Source organism: Canis lupus, chromosome 33 (genome assembly GCF_003254725.2).
Source record: "Canis lupus dingo isolate Sandy chromosome 33, ASM325472v2, whole genome shotgun sequence".
Lineage (NCBI taxonomy): Eukaryota > Metazoa > Chordata > Mammalia > Carnivora > Canidae > Canis > Canis lupus.
The window spans coordinates 23,114,022-23,124,842 of NC_064275.1; the positions used below are offsets into that span (position 1 = coordinate 23,114,022).

The 10,821-nt window shown below is 46.0% G+C and overlaps 1 protein-coding gene across 3 annotated transcripts in view; it reads right to left on the bottom strand.

Annotated features, from left to right (window-relative positions):
• The window catches only part of B4GALT4 (beta-1,4-galactosyltransferase 4), a 28,132-nt gene extending 18,715 nt beyond the window's left edge, over positions 1-9,417 (bottom strand). The window contains exons 1-2 of one of the 3 annotated variants that reach the window (XM_025476601.3): positions 9,286-9,409; positions 6,463-6,555 (exon numbers count right to left, since the gene is read on the bottom strand). The gene's annotated coding sequence lies outside the window, so the exon portion shown is untranslated. Of the gene's footprint in view, positions 1-6,462; positions 6,556-8,724; positions 8,749-9,285 lie in introns of those variants that run through there. The other 2 variants (XM_025476615.3, XM_025476608.3) reach the window with 2 other exon arrangements.
• Between the last annotated feature and the right edge of the window lie 1,404 nt (positions 9,418-10,821).

Below are 10,821 nucleotides of genomic sequence, written 5' to 3' on the forward strand. Positions count from 1 at the left end.
ATGTGATGAGGGCTACTTGGCAAGGCCCCCCTGGGGACAGCCAGCAATCCCCCCCCACATCCTCCCTGCACTGCTGAAACCACCTCTCTCCTCAAATTCTAAGCATGTTATCACAAGGGTGCAGAAAATGCCAGGGCGGCAATCATCTGCATATTACTTCTACAGCTTAAAAAAAAATGATGATTTTCAAAAGACAGTTTTTTGTTTTTTTTTTTTTAAGACAGTTCTCTAAGGCAGGTATCCTCAGTTAAATGGATGGAATGGAGACCAAAATATTTTCTGTGCCAAGTAATGACACAAAAACAGGTATGATTAAATCTTAACAAAAAAGAAAACAGAGGGCAGCCCCGGTGGCGCAGCGGTTTAGCGCCGCCTGCAGCCCAGGGCGTGATCCTGGAGACCCTGGATCGAGTCCCGCGTCGGGCTCTGGATGGGGCCTGCTTCTCCCTCTGCCTGGGTCTCTGCCTCTCTTTCTCTTTCTGTGTGTCTATGAATAAATAAATAAAATCTTAAAAAAAAAAAAAACAGAAATAAACTCTGATGTCTATATGATAACCACTAAAACTACAGAAAGAAGAAAACTCTAGAAAGAAATATAGCCTAAAAGCAGACAATAACTGTATGAGGAGTATGGGATTAGCCAAGGGTACTGTTTTCTCTTTTATTTTTTTACTTTTCTATCATCTCCTTCTGTCCTTTCATAATGAAAACAAAGTTGTTAAACTGGTTTTTAAAATTTTTTAGAAGATTTACTTATTTGAGAGAGAAAGCACATGCGTGCACACAAGAGCAGGGGTCCGGCAGAGGGAGAGGAACAAGCAGGCTCCCTGCTGAGCAGTGACATGGGGCTCCACCCCAGGACCCTGGGATCATGACCTGACCCTAAGGCAGTCGCTTAACCAACTGAGCCAACCAGGCACCCTGTGTTTGTTTGTTTGTTTTTAATTAGACATAGGATGTGGTAATTCAGAAAAAAACAGAACAAGACAATCTTAGCACCTCTCAAGATAGTCCCCTACTTCACTGATGGGTAGTGTTCCCAAAATTTAGCTCTAGGCTAAGTTCAAGGGCTACATAGAAAGCATTTCTCTCTAGGTTCAATGTTATAAACGGAGGTTAGGTTCCTGGGTCAAGACACAAAAGAGAAGATTTGACTCAGGAAGCAATTAAACAGGATGGCCTGTGATTAGGGTCTTGTGAGAGTATCACAAGGAATTGATGCTGAAGGCCGTAATAACAGCTAATAAGAAGAGTTGATTTATTTGTGCATTTACTCAGTGGCATGCACTGGGGTTAAATCACTTCTATTAATTTACCTACTTCGCATTCCCAACCTTGCAAGGTCAAAATCATTAGTCTCTCCATTTCATAGAGGAGAAAAATGAGTGTAGAGAGAGTAAGGAACTTGCCCTCAACCATACAACTAGTAAGGCTGGAGCTGGGGTCTGAGCCCACAAGGCCAGGCCCAAAGGCTGCTTCTGCCACTAGCTAACTTCACATGGGCATTCCAATCTCTTTCCTCACCTAGCTACCTGGGTGCACCCAACACAAACCCCTGAAATATGCAGAGTTCCCCTTGGCAGCCTTCTATCCCTCTTCTACAGTCCTCCTCCCTTTCCACATGGCTTCCTGCATCTGATCTCCTCCCTCCAGGAAGTCTGCAGGTTCCTGGGGCTAATCAGACAACTTCTTGGGGACTTAAGGGCAGAGGCTTACCTGCTTGAATCCACAATAGTGTTTTTAAGGTTTTTTGTTTGTTTGTTGTTTTTTTTATTTAAATCCCAGTTAACACACAGTGTAATGTTAGTTTCAGGTGTACAATACAGTGATTCAACACATCCATCTCATTCTTGGAAAATTTAGACTGAGCCCATTGTTTTCCTTAGAGCTGCTTATGGAGGAATAGCCCCCTACCAGGGAGACTCACCTGGCTGAGGAGACTTCTGACCACAGAGGTACTACAGTGTTAGAAGCACAAAGGACCAGAGGGCACACAAGTCAAGCACCCTGTCCTTCTACACAGGGAGGAAGAGTGGCTTAGAGAGATTTAAAACCTACCCAACCAGGGCAGCCCAGGTGGCTCAGCGGTTTAGTGCCACCTTTCAGTCCAGGGCGTGATCCTGGGGACCTGGGATCGAGTCTCAGGTCGGGCTCCCTGCATGGAGCCTGCTTCTCCCTCTGCCTGTGTCTCTGACTCTCTCTCTGTCTCTCATAACTAAATAAATAAAAATATTTAAAAAATAAATAAATAAAACCTACCCAACCAATAGCAAGCTGGGAATAATCATAGACTAATATTGCTAAGCAATATTGCTGCACCCCACGGCATTTGTCCAAAGATAAGAAATTTATTATAAAGGCAAGGAGCCATTCTTAATGATTACCTAATAATTAGCCCTTCATTGCTAAGTCCACTTCCTGAAATGTGGATCTAGTTAAAAAATAATCACTTCTCCTTTCTTCTAAGCCTTAGTGCCATCTTCAAAACCGACTGTATAGGGAGCCACCAGCATGACGGAAGCGTGAGGTCTGGTTGGTTCCTGGGAGTAAACATGGGAGGTGTGAAGGGTCTATATAACACAGATCCAACTGTCTTTCAAAAGGGATCTCCTTAAAAAAAAAAAAAAAAAAAGAGATCTCCTGCCCAGCCTGCTCATCTGCCAGTGACTGAAGGCAATCCCTCCCAACATGTTTATCAAGCTATTAAACATAAATATATATTATATATATGTATATATACATACATACACATTTAGCTTAAAATGTTGCTGTAAGAATTTATGGAGAGGTGCACCCAAACACAGCTGGTACATTCCCAGGAGCACACGGATCACTAAGTCTATTTACCAACGTGATTCATGCTCAAATGTTATCAGAGTGCTAACCATGATAATGCTACCTTTGGAATTACATATTAACATACAGGTAATTTTTATTTTCCATTTCTCTGTTATTTCCTATTTTTCTTTTAATGGGTTTATATTATTTCCACAGTTTAAAAAATTATGATTTTCAGGGGCAGCCCCAGTGGCCCAGCGGTTTAGCACCACCTTCAGCCCAGGTGGGATCCTGGAGTCCTGGGTTCGAGTCCCATGTCAGGCTCCCTGCATGGAGCCTGCTTCTTCCTCTGCCTGTGTCTCTGCCTCTCTCTCTCTGTGTGTATGTCATGAATATATAAATAAAATCTTTTAAAAAAATTATGATTTTCAAAAGAAAGTTCTTTCTAAGGCAGGTAACCTTTGATTAATGTTTGGGAAAATGTCACCAGATTGGATGTATTTATAACGTATAAGAAAAACAAAGAAAAATAATAACATATAAGTAATTGAGAGACCTTGAACCTAACCTTGAAAAGTTTTTTCCAAATACAATTTTAAAAGGAGGGGGAGGGGCCTGGATGCTCAGTTGGTTAAGCGTCTGTCTTTGGCTCAGGTCATGATCTCAGAGTGGAGTCCTGGGATTGAGCCCCTGCATCAGGCTCCCTGCTCAGCAGGGAATCTGCTTCTCCCTCTGCCCTTCACCCTGCTTATGCTCTCACTGTGTCTCTCAAAAATTTTTTTTAAAAAGGAAAGAGTTTTCTTTTGCAATCAAAACAGTGACAGGAAAATTCTGATCACAAATAATAAATTCAGATAATGTAAAAGAAGCTATTTTAGGGCAAGACTTATTTTCTATAAGTCTGCCCCCTATAGTTCAAAATAATAGTTTTTGTAAGTTTTGTTCCTCCTTTCAATTCAACCAGTCTTTTCTGAGCATCTGCTATTTTCAGGCATGGTACCAGGTACTAGGAATACAAAGGAAGTTAAGGCAGAGTCCTTGCACTTAAGGGTTTATTTCAATCCTTTCTTAGATTTTAATGACTGCTTTGTTTTAAAATATGCCAACCCCTCCCTAATAAATGGAGAAATAGATGAAATAAGATTGGTAAAATATTGAGATGTATTGATACTAGGTGATAAGTACTCAAGGGTTCATTTTCTTTTCTCTCTACTTTTGTGTATGCTTGAAGTTTCCCATAATAATGAAAGAAAAAATCTAGCAGGGATAATAAGTCTTAACAAAAGGTAAAACATGAATGCTAAGTATCATTTTTCAAGAATTTCTACACATACACATTTTTGCACCATGGGAAATGAAGGGAGGATACCAGGTGTCACTTCATAAATATTTACTAAACATTTATGTACCAAGAAAAAAGGGTGTGGTCTTCATTCAGCTGCTAAGAGTGCCAAAGCAGCGTTCCAAACCCATCTGGTTTCCAAACCCATCTGGAAGTCCTGGAAGCACAAGGCATCTCAGAGTGGGTATGATGTGGCCCCAGGCACATGATCCTACCTCTAGAGCAGCAAAGGGGAAAGGCTGATGGTTTGCTACTCCTTTACTCCTGCAGAGTTCCTGAGAGCTAAGTGTTTGCACACAGGTTGTCCTACCTTCTTTGGGGCTCTAGTATTCATCTCCTAATGATAGCTCCTTTACCATGGCTTTGAGTGATCACTGCTCAGACCCTAAAGAAGCAATGGTTCCCTGGTTGGGGGGTAAGGGTGGGACTGCAATGACAGCCACTTACAAGTACAAGTCATTTAAACTCAGAGACTGAGCTCTGAATGGCCAAAATTGGAAGCATTTGAGCCAGAAAATAATGAAGGCATTGTATTTTAACCCACAGAATAAAATGAATATCCATGAGTCCATACAGACACAAGTGATCAAATAAATAAATGGGAGGAAGAGGACAGCTTTTTTTTACAGGAAACTTTCAATTAAAAAGGAAGCAGGAGATGGAAAAAAATCACCATTAGGCAAACATCACTCTAAGAATTGTTGCAGACAAGATCCGTCGATGGGTATTAAAATCAGTAGGTGAAAATTTGAGGATAAACAGAGTTTGTATAAGTCTCAAAATAGCGCCTCCAAGATAATTATTAGTTGTAAAGAGAAAGATAATAATTTTATAGTGGGGAAACATAGTAGATACTACCCTAAGTGATTAGGTTTAGTATCACCAGTGATAAGACCTACCAACCTCATCAATCAGTGACATTTTTTTTTAAATCAGTGACATTTTAAACTCCTTAAAATAACTAATGAGCACTCTTCAAATGGGTCAAAATAATGAAGGACAAGGTAAAACTGAGGAACTATCTCAGATGGAAGAGACTAAGGAGAAATAATTAAATGCAATGTAGATTCTGGATACAATACAAGAACAACAAAAAATTATTAGCAGGAAAATTGACGAAATTCAAATAAAATCTGGAGTTTAGTTAATAGTATTGATAATTGAACCATGGTTATATAACTGTCTAGTATTAGGGGAAGTTGAGTGATTTCTCTGTACCATTTTTGCAGACTTTCTCTAAGTCTAAACTTAGTTAAAAATTAAAAGTTAAGGGACACCTGGGGTGGCCCAGTGGTTGGGCGTCTGCCTTTGGCTCAGGTTGTGATCCCAGAGTCCTGAGATCAAGTCCCCCATTGGGCTCCCCGTGGGAAGCCTGCTTTTCTCCCTCTGCCTATGTCTCTGCCTCTCTCTGTGTCTCTCAGGAATAAATAAATAAAATCTTTAAAAAAGATTAAAAGTTAAAATTTTTAAAGTAGAACACTGAGTATAACCGAGGTCAACATAGGGCAGTCAGAGTAACTTAATTCTCAAAGAGAATCACTGTTTTTTATATTCCTGGACCTCAAGCTCACCTGACACATAGCAGGTGCTGAATTTGATAAATAACCAATGACTACCTAGAATATACCAGTTGAAATACTCAAGAACTCATCAGCATCATCCCAGGCAACTACCAAACTGATGAGACAGAGGGGAAAGAGAAGGAAAAACAAACATTAATAAAGACCAGGGGAAATTCCATTTGGGGAACATTTAAAACCTGAAAAAGGCTCACTCTCACACCAGCTCCCTTTGGTTTACTAAATCCAACACTTTTCTAAGGGGAAAGAGCCCCATCTCGAATAGATGGCACTTGCTCTCCCTCATGCCCACCACCTTCTGCTCCTCTGTCATTGAATATTCAAAAGCTTAATGAGGGTGAACCATTTTCTTGTTTTACAGGATAAACTAAATTTAGGATTTCTCATCATTCATATATGTTATTCTATACCTTGTCATAGGGGAGAATTTATCTGGAGGAAATAAATTTCCACAAAACAAACAAACAAAAAACACAAAAGCAGTGCTTCTCTCTCCTAATTCCGAAAGGAACTGCTGCTTGGATGGTCCCTTCCACCCTGAAGCCTCAGGGCACTCTGGAGCAGTGTCCCTGACTCCAGGCAAGAGCTGCCGGATGGTCCTACGTTATCCATTTTACAGCAAGAGTTGCCACAGAAAGGTCAGGAAACATGAAATATGCTTAGCTAGCAAAGGACTGAAATTGGTTTGTGAAGTATGTTACGCAGCATCACAGAATTCAGAAGAATTTCTGATGGGGATTTTAATGGGGATTCATGGTGTACCTGTGACACATCCCAGAGAGCCCTGCAGGGGGTCAGCCAGAGTTCCCTTTCTGCAGTCCTTAGGGGCACACCAATGAGAAGGCTCGAGAAGGCCTAAGGAAATGGGAAAAACAAAGGCTCTGAAGTCACAAAGAGCTGAGTTCAAATCTCGCTACCAGATGTATGAATGGCTTTGGGCAAGTAACCAAAATTTCTGAATCTGTTTTGCCATTTTTTTAAAAAGCATGTTTAATGTTCCAAGAACGCCTCCAGCAAATTCACTGGGGAAATCTGTTAAAACTACAGATTCCTGGGCCCTACTCCAGAGCTTATAGCTCAGAACAGCTGGGCCTGGGACTTGGGAAAATGAATTTTTAACTAGCTCCCGGATGATTCTTCTACCCATTAAAATTTAAGAACCACTGAAATGAGAGAATGGGACGAGAATGCAAGAGATCCTTCAGCAATGTTCGTTTTCCTTCCAGTGAGGACAAGCGGTAAGAAGATATGTGAGGGGTGCCTGGCTGGCTCAGCCAGTAGAGCACGTGACTCTTGATCTCAGGGTTGTGAGTTTGAACCCCACGCTGGTGTAGAGATTACTTAAAAATAAAATCTTAAAAAAGATGTGAAAATGAGACTATTAAAATCCAGTTGATTAATTTTTTATTCCATCATTCAATAATTCATTCTAAGGAAATAATCAGAAAGGCAGACCAAAATATTCAAACCAACATTACAAAAATAGCCAAAAATCGCAAAGAATCAGAATGTTAACAATACGGAGCTGATTTAATTAATTACAATACCTCCATGTGCTGGAACACATGTTTTTATTAAAAAGGTGTTAAAAAACTTAACTACACGAGAAAGTGCTCATGATAGCAAAGCGGGGAAAAAAAACAATATAAAAACGTATGTGTACAATTCTTATTTTTCTCTATATGTATGGCATGCATGTCTTTTATATATAAAATGCCAGAAAAAAATCACTGGTGGTTATTAATTACAGAATTAGAGAAATTGTTTTTTTCCCATATGTTCTAGTTGTTGTAAAGGGGGGGGGAGGGATTGTGACAGAAACAACAACACTGGTTTTTTTTTTTATAAAGTGACTACATAGATTTCCTTCAAAATATATTAAAATTTAAAGATGACACAATAGACAGGATTATAAATTTTCAGTTACATTAGTTTGGCAACAATTCATTCATATAGCTTTTAAGGAGATCTGTTCTAAAGAGGTCCCAACAAGCCCAAGTTTTAAAAAAAGCAAAAAACAAAAACAAACCAAAAAAATTCTCAAAGCCTGTCAATAATTTTCAATGCCAGAGAATACTGCAGTCTCTCTGTTCGAAATTCCTTTTTTTTTCCTGTTCGAAATTCCTATTCCTAGGTTCTACTCCAGAGATTTTTATTCCTAAGGTCTGAGGTGATGTCAGGAAATTCATATTTTCAACAGGAACCTAGGTATGTTTGAGAAACCACCACTGTCCCTTGATGGCTTAAAAAAAAAAGAGACTAAAACCTCCACTGACTTGCTTCTGATGTTCCCACTCTGAATAAAGATCTCTGAGAGATGGTTAGCTCTCAAATTATTTGTATGAATCTCTGGAAAAAGCACCCATTATTATTAGCTCAGTTTAAAATAGATACTAAATCCATATTCTATCAAGTGTCACATAAAATACCGCAACAGAGCTAGTTTTATTCCCCCTCCCCAACAAGATTATGTGGTTCAAACAATTCAGTGCTTCTCTCCAACAGATGTTTCTAATTTGATCAAGGCACACATGACAGGAACCTGAAAAATCCTGCAATTTCGTGGGGTTTAAAGGCCAACCTTGCTCTAGAAGATAAAATTCCAAAAAGATAAACTGTGGTCCAACCAAGCATTATCTGCTCTCCTAGAGAGACACAGTCCAGGCACTCCTGCCCAGCCCTCCGGCCTAGAATAGCCCTCCACCCCTCTTTTCAAGCCCATTATCTTCGCCAGGACCCAGAATAATACTCATTCCTATCAGACATTCCCTTTCTTGCATCCCCAACATGTTATCTCCCTTTCTTAAAAAATTCAGAAATTAAAGGTGCCTGGGTGGCTCAGGGGTTGAGCCTCTGCCTTCAGGCCAGGGCCTGACCCTGGAGACCCAGGATCGAGGCCCGCGTCGGGCTCCCTGCAGGGAGCCTGCTTCTCCCTCTGCCTGGGTCTCTGCCTCTCTTTGTGTCTCTCATGAATAAATAAATAAAATCTCTTCTTTAAAAATGTAGGAATCCACACACACACACCTGTCCTCAATCCTCAAATTACTATCTCCTTGCTCCTCGCTCTCATCACCCCGGGCTGCAGGGCTCTCCCGGCGCCTGGGCGCCTCCGCCGCCTCCTCGCTCTCCCACCCCGGGGCACCCTGCACCCACCGCACCCGCCCTGTTGGCCGCCGCTCCCCGAAGGCCCGCAATCCCAGGGTCCGGTCCCCGTCCCCGTCCCCGTCCCCGTCCTGCCGGACTCTGCGAACTGGAGTCAGCCCTCGCCTAACGGAAGGCCGACTCCGGGCAGGTGTCTCCCAGGTCCCTGGAGCCCAGGTGAGTCGGCGGCCGCAGCAGGCCCCGGGCTGCGACCGGCGGGTCGGTTTCCCAGGAGGAGCCCCGCGCGCCCGGGCTCCTAGGAGGAAGGGGCTCGTTCCCGCCGGCTCCCCCGCCCGCCTCGGCCTCCGCAGGCCCCCGCTCCCGCCCCGCCGCCCGGCCCCGCGCCGCAGCCACCCCGGGGCGCCCCACGGCGGAGACCCACGGCGGCGCCCCCCGGCTCCCCCGCCCCGCCAGGCGCCGGCCGGCCCCGCGCGGCGCACTCACCGCAGGTCCCGGCGCCGCGAGCACCTCCCGCAGCAGCTGAGGCCGAGACCCGGGCCCGGGCCCGCCGCGGCCGCCCGGGAGGAGGGGCCCGAGCGCGGCTCCGCCCCCGCCCTCACCGGGCCTCGGGGGCGGGGCCTGGGGCGGGGCGGGCCGAGCCTGGGGCGGGCGGGCCTGGGGGCGGGGCGGGCCTGGGGCGGGGCCGCCCGGCTCTGCTCGCGTGGCGCTCCGCCCCCCGCCTTCCCGGGGCCTCGGGGGCGGGGCCTGGGGCGGGGGCGGGGCCGAGGCCTTGGGGGCGGGGCCGGGGCCCGGGGGCGGGGCCTCCCGGCTCTGCTCCCCTGGCGCTCCGCCCCCCGCCTTCCCGGGGCTTCGGGGGCGGGGCTCCGGGCGGAGGCGGGGGCGGGGCCTCTGCCTTGGGGGCGGGGACTAGGCCTCGGGGGCGGGGCCGTGGCGGGACCTCGGGGCGGGGCCTGGGGCGGGGCCGAGGCCTTGGGGGCGGGGCCGGGGCCTGGGGGCGGGACCGTCCGGCTCTCCGCCCCCGTGCGCTCTGCCCCCCGCCTTCCCCGGGCCTTGGGGGCGGGGCCTGGGCGGGGTCTGGGGGCGGGGCCGAGGCCTTGGGGGCGGGGCGGGGCCGCCCGGCTCTGCCCGCGTAGCGCTCCGCCCCCCGCCTTCCCGGGGCCTCGTGGGCGGGGCCGCCCGACTCCCTGCCCGGTGCGCTCCGCCCCCAGCCCTACCGGCCCCGGGGTTGATGGGGGAGACCTAGGGGGGCGAGGGAGGGCCGGGCAGCTCGTCTCTGCGGAGACCGTAAACCCTTGTGCTAATCCTACTGAGCTCGGGGCTGAGCTTCGCACATTCATCCCCCGTAAACGCTCACAAAGCATCCTCGGTTAGTTCAGAGATGGTTAGTTCTGGTTTCGCAGAAGAGGAAACTGAGGCTTTGGAGGTTAGTTAGACGTACCTTACATCACCTGGACACCTTGCAGCTTCCCCGGATACATGATGTCCCAATTACCTGCCTTTCCCATGTCACAGGACGATTGAGAGAATATTAACTGAATAAGTTGGGAGAAATCCTAACTTTTTCAAAGATATCATAACAGAAAATCAAGACAAAAACCTATTTATCACTAAAGGTTTAAGTGGAACCTCGTAGTGAGCTCTGCTTAGGCGGGCGGGATAGCAGGCCAGATTCTCCAGGGCACCCTGCCTTCTACAGGAATGTAAGAGGTTCTCCGAGAATTGCCCTAACCCACAAGGGACAAACCATGAGAAGAACCAGCACTGGGGTCAGGTCACTGAGCTCTAAGCAGGAGATCTGGGGTTTTGCTGAGGGTGCATGGAGAGTTTCTACCCACATTAATCTGGGATTGAAAGCAAAACGAAACCTGAGCGCTTGAAGAGTTGCCAAGTCTCCTTGCTCTAAGCAGAAGCAATAGACACCCACCTGGAGGATGCATCCTTATGACAGTCCCATAGGATTCACACAAATGCAAGTTAACAACAACAACAAAATCGCCAAGCATAAGTAAAGTCAACAGA